Source organism: Podarcis pityusensis (assembly GCF_964106645.2).
Source record: "Podarcis pityusensis genome assembly, chromosome: 14".
Lineage (NCBI taxonomy): Eukaryota > Metazoa > Chordata > Lepidosauria > Squamata > Lacertidae > Podarcis > Podarcis pityusensis.
In genome coordinates, this window is record NC_138039.1 from 53,277,603 (window position 1) to 53,292,481 (window position 14,879).

At 50.0% G+C, this 14,879-nt stretch overlaps 1 protein-coding gene across 4 annotated transcripts in view; it reads right to left on the reverse strand.

The window, feature by feature from the left end:
* SIN3A (SIN3 transcription regulator family member A) overlaps positions 1–14,302 on the reverse strand; it is a 60,332-nt gene extending 46,030 nt beyond the window's left edge. The window contains exon 1 of one of the 4 annotated variants that reach the window (XM_080980683.1): positions 14,279–14,302. The gene's annotated coding sequence lies outside the window, so the exon portion shown is untranslated. Of the gene's footprint in view, positions 1–5,144; positions 5,840–14,278 lie in introns of those variants that run through there. The other 3 variants (XM_080980682.1, XM_080980684.1, XM_080980685.1) reach the window with 3 other exon arrangements.
* Positions 14,303–14,879: the final 577 nt, after the last annotated feature.

Sequence of the window (14,879 nt, forward strand, 5' to 3'; positions counted from 1 at the left end):
GATTCCCTCCCCCTCTTTATTTTCCTTTCTCCTCCTCTGATGAGGCTGCATTTTAATGTTTCAATATTTTAATGTTGTATTTTAATCTTGTTTTTAAGTTTGTATTCATTCAGCTTGTTTTTATTATTACTTGTTAGCTGCCCTGAGCCTAGCCTTGGCTGGGGAGGGCGGGGTATAAATAAAAACAATAATAATAATAATAATAATAATAATAATAATAATTAAAAACGACCATTTCCCTAACAGACATTTCAGACTGATCCAAATATAAGGGCACAAACATTTACAAATTAATCAAGGGCAATGTCCTCCTAGTCAAAAGATATACACCAGGGTTTTACAGGTGCAGGTGCCAGATTGCCCTCTTCCTGGCAACTGCATTTGCCTATGTCTGTGAAGTGAGAGGCCACTCTCCTCCACTAAATAATGTGCTTCATGCCACGTAGGGGAGAAAAACAGCTATAAACCTGTATGGTGAAGTGTCAGGTTCAAGCCACTCAGATATAAAGCTCAATAGGTGACATTAACCTAATTCCCTGACAGGGTTGTTGGGAAGATTAAGATTAAGTTGGTGGCGGCGGGAAAATAACCGTGTACCTGATATTTTTGGAGGAAGGGCGCAATAGAAACATAATAAAATTAAATAACATTCTGAATCTTGTCCTCTGACACAGGCAAAAGAATCAAGAAAAGGGAGGAGTCAACATCATCCTTTGCCACCCTTAGGCTAAGAGACACGCAATGGCTGCTTGCAGCATGCTTGTGAGTAGCTCCAGTGCTAAGAAGGACCCCACAATTTGCCTAGGTTCCAAAGGGCAGCAAGGAGGGGAAAGGGCTTTTTTCACTCTGCACTAGGTTTTGAGAGCAGTCAGTAGCAGTAATACACCTTCTGCCCAGTATGAAGACAACCAGCCTCTATCCCAGGGGTCAGCAACCTTTTTCAGCCGTGGGCTGGTCCACCATCCCTCAGACCATGTGGTGGGCCAGACTATATGGGGGGGGGGCAGGATGAACGATTCCCATGCCCACAAATAACCCAGAGATGCATTTTAAATAAAAGGAAACATTCTACTCATGTAAAAACACGCTAACTGAGAAGGCGATTGGGCCACATCCGGCCCACGGGCCTTAGTTTGCCTATCCCTGTTCTATCCTGAAGCTCTAGCTGTGAAGCCTACTGGAAAGTCTAAGAATCACTATCTCCCCTGCAAACTACCACAGAAGGTTGTTGTTAAAAGGATAAAATGTCACTGTGGAATCCTTGAAGGAAGAAATTGATAATAAGCAATTCATCAGCAATTACCTTATCCCCTCTTGGATATGACCAAAGTAAAGGCAAGAGGCAACATACCAATTTTTTATAACCATTTCACTCATTTATAACTGTGGAATACAGTGGTACCTCGGTTTTCGAACGTCTCCATTGCTGAATATTTCGGTTTTCAAATGCCATAAACCCAGAAGTAAATGCTTTGGTTTTCGAACACGCTTTGAAAGTCGAACATGCCACGCAGCTTCCGCTGGGTGTAAGATCCTGAGGCCTAGCTGTCAGCTATTGAGTTTTCGGTTTTTGAACGTTTCAGAACTTGAAAGGTCTTCTGGAATGGATGACATTCGAAAACTGAGGTACCACTGTACGGCTATACTGAAGTAAAATCTGAATTTTTTAAATTTTAAAAATGTAAAGTTTTAATTTAATTTTTAAAAATCTAATTACTTTTAAGTAGACAAAACCAACTAATGTAGGCTGTGGGTCCCAATGCATTTTAGAACACAGTTTTTCCAAATACCGTGGTACCTTGATTTAAGAACAGCTTAGTTTATGAACAACTTGGATTAAGAACGCTGAAAACCTGGAAGTAGGTGTTTTGGTTTGTGAACTTTGCTTTGGAATAAGAACATGTTTCGCTTCCTGTTGAGTGTGTTCCATTTGTAAATTGAGTCCCCCGCTGCTATGGGAAAGCACGCCTTGGTTTAATAATGCTTTGGTTTAAGAACGGACTTCCACAATGGATTAAGTTCGTAAACCAAAGCACCACTGTAATAATTTTAAAAAATTGCAGTGAATTTTCAGAGATACAGAAGTCCCCAGCTTCATAGTTGCCGTCCACAAGTTGATGACAGGATGGGGGGCATGAAGCTAGCATGCTCATTCCCATCAGTCTCCCTTGGGTGATTAATAGACCGGGCAATAGGCTGACTGAATAGGGCTATTGAGAATGAATTATCAGTAAAGAACTTCAGATTTCTGCATGATAAAGTCACAAGTACATATTCAGAGGTCTAAATCCTAGCCTTTTGCACTAGGAGTCAGCAAGTTTGTTTATAAAGCACAGACCCTGTTATATTAATGCAGCTGCACTGAAGTACTTTTACAATCAATATCACTCATAGCAACAAACCACTCTAGATTTCATTAATGCAGATAGAGGCATGAGATTTACAAATCAGAAGCATCAACATACAGTAAGAATTTTATTTCCTGTTTCCAATAAAACTATGTTTGTATGTTTTTGGTGATATTGTTGCACACCATTTGTGTAACTGACCACATAACGGCCAGTAGTAATTTCACATGCTCCCTGATCTAAACCGCCTATAACATCACTCCCCTATATTTTTTTATTAAAAAGTCCTAAGACTTTATGTTATTGTTACTGCTTTGTAGTGGTTTATAAGCCCACTCAAGCATGGAAGTGAAGTAAACATAAAATATGGCTATGCAGAACTTATGTCAACATGAAAATGATATTCTATGCCCAACAATCCTGTATGCGCCTACTCAGAAGGCCAACTGAGCTCAGTGGAGCTTCCTCCCAGCGGATTACTCCCAGCCAGTGTGGTGGAGTGGTCAGAGTGTAGGACAGGACTGGACAGACCCAGTTTCAAACCCCAATTCAGCTGTAAAGTTCAAGAGGTGACTACGGACTTGTCATTTTCACTCAGCCTAACTTACCTCATAGGGACGTTCTGAAGGAAAGACAAGGGAAACTGTATGCTAAATTGAGCTCCTTGAAGAAGGCAAGATGCAGTTTTAATAAAATGAATGAGTATAACACGTATGTAGATTTGAGTTGAGAAGTTTAATATCCTGACCCTATGCTGACCTATCCCTCCATCCCCCACAAAACCAAACCAATGGTAACTAATGACAAAATGCTTTTGGCAGGGATGGAGAACCTGCGGCCCTCCAGATGTTGCACTCACTGCAACTCCTATTAGCCTCAGCTGGCATGGTTAAGAACACCTAGAGATCCACAGGTTCTCCATCCCTGTAAAAGAAGCACAAAACCACTCTGCCCTGAAACCATAGCATAGAATACGATGGAACCTTTAGGAGAACTAGTATGATCTTTTTCTATAACTGCACTTCAAGTGGAGAGACATGGTTGTATCCATGACAGCAAAAAACTGAATAAATAAATTAAATTCAATAACATTGCACACAACATGTAAAATATTTACACAAGGTTTGAAGAAATCTAGAAACTTACACAGCAATTTTTTCAAAGGGAAAAACAGTCACTTTAAAAAAATCATTTTAATAGTTATGTATTATTTATAACCAACTCTTCTAGATATCCAATTGCATTCCTAAAATAGAGGAAAGTAACTGCCAGCTAGCTGCTCTCTAAATTCCACAACACAAACACCATTATTTTTAAACAGCCACTCTTAAAAATTGCACATGGCAGTGAACCCCATTTAAGCACAACCCAGTGTCTGGAAAAGCAAAATGTGCTGTCTCTGTTCACACTCGGGCATCTGAGGACAAAAGGCATCAGTGTAAGAACTGAGTGATTAAGGAAGGATTCAAAGTGATTGGTTGCATTACAAGGGGCCTCCGGGGTCTGTCACCATCCGCTCTTCTGGCAACAGCCCAACTTCACCCTGATGACCTCGGATAAGGTCCTTTAAAGGGGGCTTTTACGACTGCCATAGCTCTCGCCTGGAAAGCCATGAGGTGGTGCCCAGGCAGCTACTACTTCCTGCAGCTGCTTCTCAGGCACGTGGAATGAAAGGGTGGCTGTTCCTGCGCTCCCGAGCTGCTAGCCAGGTTTTTTACCAGCCACACGTTGAAGAGCTTTGTGCCCACACTGACAAGAAGAAAAAGCAAATACATCCATTCATTTAGCCACGCTTCCTCATCCACTCAAGCTTTCCCTGCCTTCCATTCCTGAGCATTGGAGCTGAAGTGAAAGTGAGCCATCAGGATAGCGACATTCCTGGGATGTTCTCCCCAGGGAGGTTCGTCTGGCATTTTCATTACACTTAGGTGAAAAAGTTCCTCTTCAAAAAGGCCTTTGGCTGGCTAACAACCTATATTCTTTTAAATGTGCTTGCAGGAAGGGAGGGGGGATTATTGTTTTATTCTGTTCTATTTCTTAAAGCATTTTGTGTTTTTATCTACCCGAGATCTACGGATGAAGGGCGGTATGCAAATTTAATAAATGATAATGATAATGTTAATAACAATGAAGTCCTCTTGGTCTTACTCCCAAGTAATCGGGGCTAGGCTTGCAGGACAAGCAGCTCTCCTCCTCTTCGTCGTGAAAGTGAAGCAGAATTCCAGGAAGAGTGATAATTTTTGATTTTTATTTTTTTTTAAAGGACCCAAACTCCCGACTGCAGCGACCACGGCCCGCAGGAGGGGCCGCATCACCCTGGGCGAAACTACCGAGGGGGGAAGGGGAACAGAGGCGGCGCCGGTGGCCGCGGAAGCGCCACCGGAGAGAGAGGGAGAGGGAGAGGGAGGCCCCGCCCACCCGGCGGCGCCCCTCGCCGCCCTCCCCGAGGGGGCGGAGCCACAATGCATCGCGAATAAGCAGGGTGGGGGGAGACTGAAGAGAGCCGGCCGGGAAGGGGAAACTTGGGGGCGGGCCAGGCAGCCAGAACCGCCTAGGATTGGCGGCGCGGGAACAAGAAGAGGGGCCGACACCGCCTTAGTGCCGATGACCGAACGAATCGCTTCCACTCCCTCCATCCTCCCTCCCTCTCCCGCTTTCAACGGATGGCGCGCGCGACACAGGCGCGAAGCCACGCCCCTCCACACACTGCGCGCGCGCCACGCTCCCCTTCGCCCGCCCGCCACGGGTCTTGTCAGCGCGCGTGCGCGCGCCCAGCCGCTCGCGCCTTCTGCTCACCTCAGCGCCGCCGCTGCCTCGTACTTGCCGTCCTCCTCGCGCTCAAGGCGCCCGCCTCGTCTCGCTCCCCGCCGTTGCCGCTTTCTCCTCAGGCGGCGGGTCTGGGAGCCTCGTCAGGAGCCGAAGGCCAAGCCAGGCCTCCGTCTGCCCGCCCCGCGTCCCCCACACCGAGCAGGGCGGCGAGGCAGCTCGCGGCGGGGGCGCCGCTCGAAGGGAAGCGGGCCAAGGGAAGCGAAAGCAGCAGCGAGGGAGCAGGTTGCCCAGACCAACCGCCTCAGGACGGCCGCCGCCGCCGAGCACTGCCCGCTTCTCTGTTCCTTGGGAAATCCCGCCTCTCCCCTGCCCCCGGGGCGGCCTCCCGCACGGCCATTGGGCGGCGCTGACGCCGCTCGGCCTCCCCGCCAATTGCCGCGCGGCGCTGGCCAGCTTCCGCTGCCTCGATTGGGCGACGGCTCCCAGGAAGGGGATGCGAAAGGAGGGTTGTAGGAGGAAGGGGGAGACGGCTAAAAAAAATTCCGTATCGGAATCAAAGGCCCGCCCTTCCCGTTCGCCCATTGGATGGCGAAGCACGGCCCCAGGCCCGCTGGTGGCGGAGGAAGCCGTCGCTCGAGGAGGCGGAGAGGCAGGCCCCGCCCACCTGGGTGGCTGCAGGAGCCCTTTTGTGGAATGTTTACATCGCGGCTCGTGGCGGCCAAAGCGGCGCAGCGGCCTCGGGAAAGGGCGGCCGCCCGGCCGGCAACGCGGCGCCGCCAACACGCCGCAGCGGGGCGCGCTTCGAGGACCCCCGGCTGACGCCGCCGCGCGCCAGACAAACGCAGGCGAGCAGCGCCAGAGCGCGCGCTCTCGGGAGGCAGGCGGGCGGCCCCGGGGCAACAGGTTGCCAGAGCTACCATACGGCCGCGAAGTAGAAGTGCCCGCAAAAAACCGTCGCCGGGAATAATTTCTGAAAATACTGGTGCGCAGAAGGTCCGACAGCTTGGGGTTAGGAAAAACATTTATCAAGTCCCCCTTGTGTTTACGGGGATTTCCAAAGGATTGTTAGCATTCAAGTTTCTAGCCTCTGGCAATAAAGAACTGTTGCAATCCTATGCATTCTTACCTCGGAATAACTCCTGCTCTGTTCAGTGGTCCTTACTTCCAAGGAAACATGTATAGACTTGTACCACCTATTTAAGTCAGTCACAGAATTTAAACTTCACAGAGTTTGATACCCTGAGAATACTCAATTGGATCTCCTGACTGTTTTCATTGTCACAGGCAACCAACCCCAGAAAATATTGAATTCTTAAAAACGTTCAGGACACCTTGCCAGCATCATGAGAGCCAATTCCCAAAGAATTGTCCCAAACCAAGTACTGTACACACAAGACCAGTTGAACACAGCAAGCTGCAGTGTTACATAGAAATTCAGTCCTCACAATGATCGCTATAGATCTGCAGTCCAAAAACAAAAACTACTTTGCTTGCTATCTGTCCTCTTTTTAATAAGCAAAAAGAGAGCCCAGCCACCAAAACAACGCTAAGTATGTTTTTAAAATGTGTATAGTTAGCTTGCAAATGCTCTCCCCCACCCCCAAACTTTAATGCTGGTGCATCATCACACGAGAGATTTATGTACACAATGACTGGTTTGGGAAATTGCAGTCTTAGAAAACTCATTTGCTCTTACATCAGCTTTGCTTTTTTCCGGAGGTAAGACACCTGCCCATCCTAAACCTACATTCATGTACACTCACACCTGAACATCCAGTTCAAAGGGTAGCAACACAACCTGCCTCTCCAAGTCAATGATGTATGTCTTGAGTCACAGTTCTGATCAAATGAAACACATTATAGAATTGTAGAGTTGGATGGGCCCATGGCGGACTTCTAGTCCAGCCCCTGCAATGCAAGAATCTTTTTGTCCAATGTGAGGCTTGAACCCACAACCCTGAGAGTAAGAGTCTCATGCTCTACCAGCTGAGCTACCCAGGCTCTGACATGTAGGAGTCCATTCCAAACCTTCAGGTGGCATGAGTTTATAGGCTGCTTTGGTAACAAAAACAACTTCCAGAACAGCAAAATTCTGTAAAGTACAGTTTATCTATCCGTGTATGTATTATTTATTTATTTATTTATTACATTTATATACCACCTTCTTCTTCCAAGGAGCTCAAGGCGGTGTATGAAGTTTGTAACCACTGCATTAAACCAATGATTTTCCAGCTAGGAACTCCTTAGAAGAGGGCATGATGTTTCTGATGCTCCCAGTGCCATGAAAATATACTCAGAACTGTGTGTGAGTGAAAGTATCAAAAGACGGGGCTCAATATGTGTGTTTCTCTACAAAAAAAGAGCACAGGTGCAGCAAAATGCACAGACCACCAGTCACTGGTACGATGAACATTCTCTCCTGCTGTGTGGGTCTGGTTCCATGTCTTAATGCATCCTCTTGCCTATTTATGTATACATATACACACTACAGATGCAAAAGAAAACAGCCCATCTACATTATGGAATGGTAGAAACCACAGAGCAACAAGAAGAAATGGAATTAGGTAGCTCACTACATCCATAAGCCAGACACTTGGCCCACCAAGCTCAGTCCTGTCCATGGACGAGCAGCAGCTCTCCAGGGTTTCAGGCAGGGAGATGCCAGGGACTGAACCTGGTGTCTTCTGTGTGCAAAAACAGCAGCTCTATTGCTGAGCTATGGTCCTTCCACATTTGCATGCTCCCCAAAAAATTATTCTTGCAACTGCATCTTGTAGGGACTTGTTGAGCTGCTTGACATAGAATGGTCAGAAGCAATGTTTTTTCTGGGGGTACTCAAGGATATGCAGCACTGGCACCTATTTTCTTTTTTAAAAAGCACTGGTCAGAAGGGAAATGGGCTAGCACCCAAATCAGGGAGAAGTCTCTCCCACATGTGATTTCATGCAAAGCTTTGGTCTGAGAGAACCAAGGTACAGCTGTAATGGAATGGAGTATCCCGAGAGAAGGCATGGCTGGCTAGAACACTGAATACAAGCACTCCACAAGGCACAATTACATTACAGTTCCTGCTTAAAAACAAGAAGTGATTGTTTACTCCCCTAACCTAATGCTGTGGACATAGCGTATCTTGATTTTAGTAAGGCTTTTGACAAAGTCCCCCATGATGTTTTTGCAAGGAAGCTGGTACAATGTGGGTTGAAAGTAGTATCCGTTAGGGGCATTTGTAGCTGCTGACCAAACCCGAAGAGTACTCCTTGTCATCCTGGGAAAAAGTAACAAGAGCTCTTTGACAGTGGCACAGACTTCCTCAGGAGGTGATGGACTCTCCTTCCTTGGAGGTTTTTAAGCAGAAGTCGGATGACCGCCTGTCATAGATGTTTTTGCTAAGATTCCTGCATTGCAGGAGGTTGGACTAGATGACTCTTGGGGTCCCTTCCAACTCTGCAATTCTAGGATTCTACCCAGCTGTCACCAGTAGTTACATATTAAACTCACCCACTTCTTCCAGCAATGATATCTGGGCCAGATCAAAGGGCAGGAAGGTGACACAGTCTCTGCTTATGCCCAAGTTCATCACAGCATACATGAGAGGAGGCTGCTTCTTGGATTTCAGATCCACTATTTGGGAGCATGATTTTATCCTAGAAGCAGCAAACAGAAGCATTGCCGAAGAAGCTCCAAAGTGGTGCATCATCACCCAACAAATCCCATAATTGTGAAGATGGCAGCCACACATGCTCAGAGCATTGCTTGTCCACACATTTTCCCACATGGATAAAGCTACTAGCAATTAAGCTGCTTCCGTCACCAGGAACACCTCCGACTTGCAGCTGCTGCACAGCAGACGTTCACATTAGCCTGACTCTTAAAAAAAAAGAAGTAAAAATAAATCAGCCAACATGACTGGGCTTGAATTAATAGAAACTCTGTCCCTCAGAAGACGGCGCCTAAGCTAAATGTGGGGAAATAATTATATTCACTTAGCTGGAAATCTCTAGGATTTGATTCAGTGTGATGGCTTTAAAAAGGTAGAGAAAAGTGGACTAACTCATGGATAACCAAGTCTGCCATCAGTGATTGGCCACATTAGCTACATAAAACCTCCACATCTAAAAGCACCTGTGAGTATCAGCTCCTGAGGAGGACCACTGCCTTCATGCCCTTCTCATAAACATGACAGAAAAAGCAGATCGACCCAGTGTTTGAAATTAGCCAGGCACATTTTGCACCTGGCTTTCAACCACTTGCAACCAAGTGAAGATGCCTGGGCGCCAGGATGGCACCTGTCATCTTAGTCATCTAGGGATCATTGGCTCTGAACTGTTTTCACACACTAATATCCTATTTTGTAGAATTCCGTTTTATCTGCAAAATCAGAATCAATTTCTGGAACCAAATTGCTTTTTCTGTTCTGCCTGAACAGGGCGGAATAGGCCAATATATATGCAGACTGTCCCTCAATCAAGTGACTTTTCTTCTTTAAGTTCTCCAAGCTCTTAACCTAGCTCAAGGTTGGCAGCTGAACTAGCCAGATGGTTAACTGAGAATCATAGCCAGCCCATCATATGAAAAATAGGACTTTAGAGCCATCTTGCCCACAAAATGGCAACTATACATTCCGTTTTGGTGACCACAACCTTGGTTTAAGGCAGTGGTTTTTCAGCAAGTGTGCCATGGCACCCTGGGGTGCCTTGATTAACAGTCAGAGGTGCCGTGGGCAACACTGCCCTCTGTCCCTCCCTCCTCTGATGCCCTTTCATGTCTCTGCTGTCCAAAGGCTTGCACAGCTGTTTGTTGCAGCAGCCCTGGCTATTTGACACCTTGGTTATCTATCTAACACTATTGAAAACGCTGGTCCAATTCTGTGGGGGGGGGGGTTCTCCGAAAAGCTGTGTTCTAGACCAGAGCTTTCAAAACTTTTCATGTTGGTGACACATTTTTTAGACATGCATCATTTTGTGACACGGTAATTCAGTTTTACTAGCAAACCGGAGGTTAAACTAACCTCTTTCCAGCCCCGGGAGGAGCGCAGGGAGCATTCGTGTGACACACCTACACACTGCAGCCAACACAATGTGTCATGACACACACTTTGGAAAGCTCTGCGCCAGACAGTTGGGATCCAGACTGAGGAAACCTGCATCCAAATCCTTACACAACCATGAAATTCACTGGGTGTTACCTCAGCCTGCAATGGCATCGTCACACAACAGCTATCATAAAGTTACGAAGGTAGGGAAGACACGGATGAAATAATATTGTCCCACTGAAGCTTGTTTAGTTCTCCTAAGTAACTTTTGCCCCAAGCTCTTGATGTTTTATTGCCTCCCTGCACCGTACCGGTTCTGACACCCCAACACCACCAAGAGGAAAAGGAGATCTTTCAAAATTTTGCAGGCAGCAAAAGAAAAATGCTGAAGTCTGAAAGAGAGAAAGAGTTACGTATGATTGTCAAAGACCAGTGGAGCAAGAGTAAAAACCACTTCCTGTTGAGATCAAGGAGTTAAAAAACAACTTGAAACCTACCACTTGAACTTAACAGGGTTGGATTTGACTCCTCATAAAACAGTCCTCTGCTTTGATTTACAGACTGAACTCCAGGAGAATTTACTGCCCCTAAAGACTAGAAAAGATTGCTTTGAAGAACAGAAGACACGCCGTGCTGGATCAGGCTAAAGGCCCATCCCATCCAGCATCTTGTCCTCCTCGCAAGAGCCACCCAGATGCCCATCAGGGGAAGCCCACCAAAAGGGCATGAGGAGCACTCTGTTCACCTGCAAATCCAGGTAACTGATATTCAGGAGATGCCGCCTCCAAGAGGGTCATTGTAATGGTCATTGTGGCTACTAGCTACTGAGAGCCTGCTCTCCCCTGAGATTGTTTAAACCCCTTTCCTTTGCAAAGCCTCCATCCAAGTTGGTGGCCACAACCCCCCACTCAGCCACAAAGCTCCCTGGGTGACCTTGGGCCAGTCACCTTCCTCACTAGGTTGTTGTATGGATCAAATTAGGAAGATAACCATGTACAACCACCTTGAGCTCACAGGAAGATAAAGGTGGCATATAAATGCAGTACATAAATAAACAAAGTGTGCTGTGTGAAAAAGTCCTCTGTCTATCCTGAATCCTCCAACATTTGGCTTCATGGGACAACCCCACTGGGTTCCACTTTCTCCATGAGATGCATAATTTCATATACAGTCGTACCTCGGCTCCCGAACACCTTGGGAGTCTAATGTTCTGGCTCCCGAACGACTGAAAACCAGAAGTGAGTGTTTCAGCTTTCGAACGTTCTTTCGGAATCCGAACGTCCGCTGGGGCTTCTGCAGCTTCCTGCAGCCAATCAGAAGCCATGCTTTGGAAGCTGAACATTTCAGAAGTCGGACTTCTGGAACAGATTCTGTTCCACTTCCGAGGTACGACTGTACCTCTATAATATGCTCCCTAATACTCACCTTCCCCCACGAACCCCCAAATGTTGCAACCCTCCCCCATATGGGAGTTATCTGCCAGGCTTCGTATTATTGTTGTTGTTGTTTTAAAGCAGCCTTATGGGTGAAGACATGCCTCACCTAGGAGCAAAGGATGACAGAGACTCATCAAGTGCCTTCTCAGGTGTCCTGGAGCTGGTGAGGAAACACAGGGGCAGGCAGGACAAACACTGAGGGGGAAATGAAAGGCGCCCACAGCATTCAAGTCATGATGGAAGAAGGGAACAGAGCAACCAGCAAAGCTGCCTTACATTAAGTCAGACTGTGGGTCCACCAAGCTCAGCGGCTCCTCAAGCATCTCTCCCTGCCCTTCCAGCAGATGCCAAGGATGGGACCTGGCCCTTCTGCATGCAAAGCAACTGTTCTCTCCAGGAACAACTTTTAATCCAGAGCCCCCAAGACACACAGGCAGAAGCCACAATGCTGGCTGTTCAACAGCCTCCACCCCTTTTTCTTGTACAAGGAGGAAGATGTGTCCTAGCCCTCCCTGAGGTTCTGCACAAGGCAGGGTGGAGAGATGAGCTTTGTTGTGGCAGCTCTTGCAGGAAGGTGGCAGAGAGTCCCAGATTCCTCTTCTGAAAGGCAAAAGCGCCAGGAGCTCTGCTCCATCCCACCCCAAGCCCATCCGTCTCTGGGCATCCCACAAGCTTTCTCCCTGGCCTCTGGGGTTCCTATACCTGCCCTAAATCTGGATGCTTCCTATCTTTGCGACAGTCAATAGTGAATCTTCCATGGCTCTAACTAACCCCCACCCATACCATTTCTACTCCAATGGGCAAAGAGAGACGCTATTTGAGCCAATGGTATAGCAGAACTGATGGCGAGAGAAACCGGCTCTGCTTCTACCTAGCCTTCGCCAACCTGGCGCCCTCCAGATGCACTGAACTATAACTCCCACATAGTTCCATCTGGAGGGTGCCAGGTCGAGGAAGGCTGAAGTACCTGCGATTCCACAGGTCGGATGTTCCCTTTCTGTTTCCTAGAGGCACAAGAGCAGCCCTGCAGGATCAGTCACTGCACCGGACGCCGGGCAGCCAGATTCCTCTGCAGATGTACTGCTTCTGCACATGGAGGACTCAACGGCCTTTAGCGCACCGACCCCTCGTGCAACTCAAGCCTGCCGAGATGTCGCGAGGGAGCACGATCCCTGGGGCCGGCTCCTTAGATCGCTCTTATTCTACTCCTCCCCTGCAACCGAATTTCAGTTTCACTTCCGGGATGCTTTCAAACAGCCGTCACCTCCCCCCCGCCTCTCCGCCCCCCAACCATAACAGGGAAGGAGGCGGAGCCCGTTTTCCGCCCTGCCCCAATCCGCTTCAAGGAGAAAGGCGCGCTCCCTCGCCGCTCCCCTCGGGAATTACGAGTCACATTCTTGACCAACGGCACGATCCGAATTGCGGCGGCGCCTCCCCCGCCCTGGAAGCTCGGCCCTCTTCGACGAGATGGCAGCGGGAGGGGCCATCCCGGCCAGAGCGCGGCGTCCCGCCTCCAAATCAACGCACTTCGGGGGGGGAGGGAGCTGCCCGTCGAAGCTGCGCCGTAAACAACGGAGGCCGCCGTCCCTCTTCCTGCCCAGCCCCGCGAAACGCTGCGCCGTCTACTCCCGAGCAAACGGGCGCGAGGGGAGGGGAGAGAAAGACCTCCGAATGGGCCGCCCTCCCGCCCGCTTCTCTTCCCGTTGCCTTGGTTGTTTTCCCAGCACCCCGTTCACACGCACACCCAAAAAGCAGCCAAGCCCCGCATATGATTTAAGTGATTAAAAAATAATACGGAGATCCGCTCGGCAATCGCACGCCAGCCAGGTTTTTGTGGGAGGTTTTGCGCCTCCTCCCGTTGGGGGAAAATCGGGACGCCACGTTAAAGAGACTCCCTTCCCCCGTGGGAGCGGGAGAGTTAATGCGAAGGCGGCCGGCGGATCTGGCAAGCGAGCCACCCAGAAGCCAGCCGCGCGAGGAGGAGACGAAGTGCCACAACTCCGCGTTAGTTGCAAGGAGGGCGCCCGCCAGGCGAGCGAGGCGCGCCATCCCGGCACAGGCGCCACCGGGGGAACCCTCGCCCGCCCGGCAGCGAGCGAGGATGGAGCGCGGCGGAAAACGAAATCGGAAGCGAGACTTCCCCGCGGAGGGGGGGGGAGCAGCCGCGGATCCCCAGACACGCGACACACGCGCGATTCGACCACAGAATGACGCTCCCCGGCTAGTAACAGCCGTCCTCCCGCCCCGCCAGGAAAAGGGGCGGAGGGAGCAGCGTCGAGACCACATCCGGCCCGGGAGCCGGTGCGCGGCGGGCTTCCAACTCTCCCCGCCGGCCCGAGGCCAGAAGCGGGCGCTGCAAGCCCGCCCTTGCCCCTCTGTCCCCCGGCAGCGCTTTTGCTTCGGGGGATAGAGGGGCGAGGGGGGCGCCGAGAGGCGGAGGGTCCCTCGCTCCTCCCTCGGCCGCTTTGGGACAGAGCGGAATCCGGAGCCGCGCCGGAGAGAAGGCGCCGCGCCCGGCGGGCAGGCAGGCAGGCAGGCAGGCGGGCGAGCGAGCCAAGCCCCCGCCGCCCTCCCCATCTGGCGGCCCGGCTCCGCAGCCCCTCCCCCGCCAGCCAAGGCCTTCCGAACTTGCGCGCCCCCCGCTTTCCAAAGGGCACCTCGGGGGGACGCGCGGGGAAGCAGCTGTTACATACCCTCCAAGCCGGACGAGGAATCCTGAATGGAGGGAACGCCCCCCGAAGCGGATTGGCTGCTGGCGGAAGAATCGCGGTGGTTGGGGCGGGGACTGACCCGACACAGTTAGGCCACGCCTCCCGGAGCGCCCGGGCTTCGCGCGGGAAGGCGGCTTCCGGCCGGTGAGCGGCCGAAGGAACTCCGGGAGGCCCCTGGGCTGCAGAAGCGCTTCCCCGCCTGCTCCAAGGGCGTCCAGCTGGGCTCCCCGAGAACAGGAGCGGAGCGGCTGCCGGATCCTCTTCCCACAGCGGCCAAGCAGATGCCCCCGGGGGAAACCCGCCGGCAGGATGCCGCCCAAGAGCTCCCTCCCGCCCCGCCAACAGCCTCTTCCGCCAGTTCGTCGGTGGGGAAAGTACTGCACTTTCTCTGTCCTGAATCTTTCACCGTTCAGCCTCGTTGGGTGTCCCTGAGTCTGAGTATTGTGAGAGACGGAGAGCGACGTTTCTCGATCCACTTTCTCTGTACCATGCATAACTTTATAAACTCTAGGACTGCAATATCTGATTTTCAACATGATGATATATCACCAATCAAACACCATGATACACTGATATATCATGA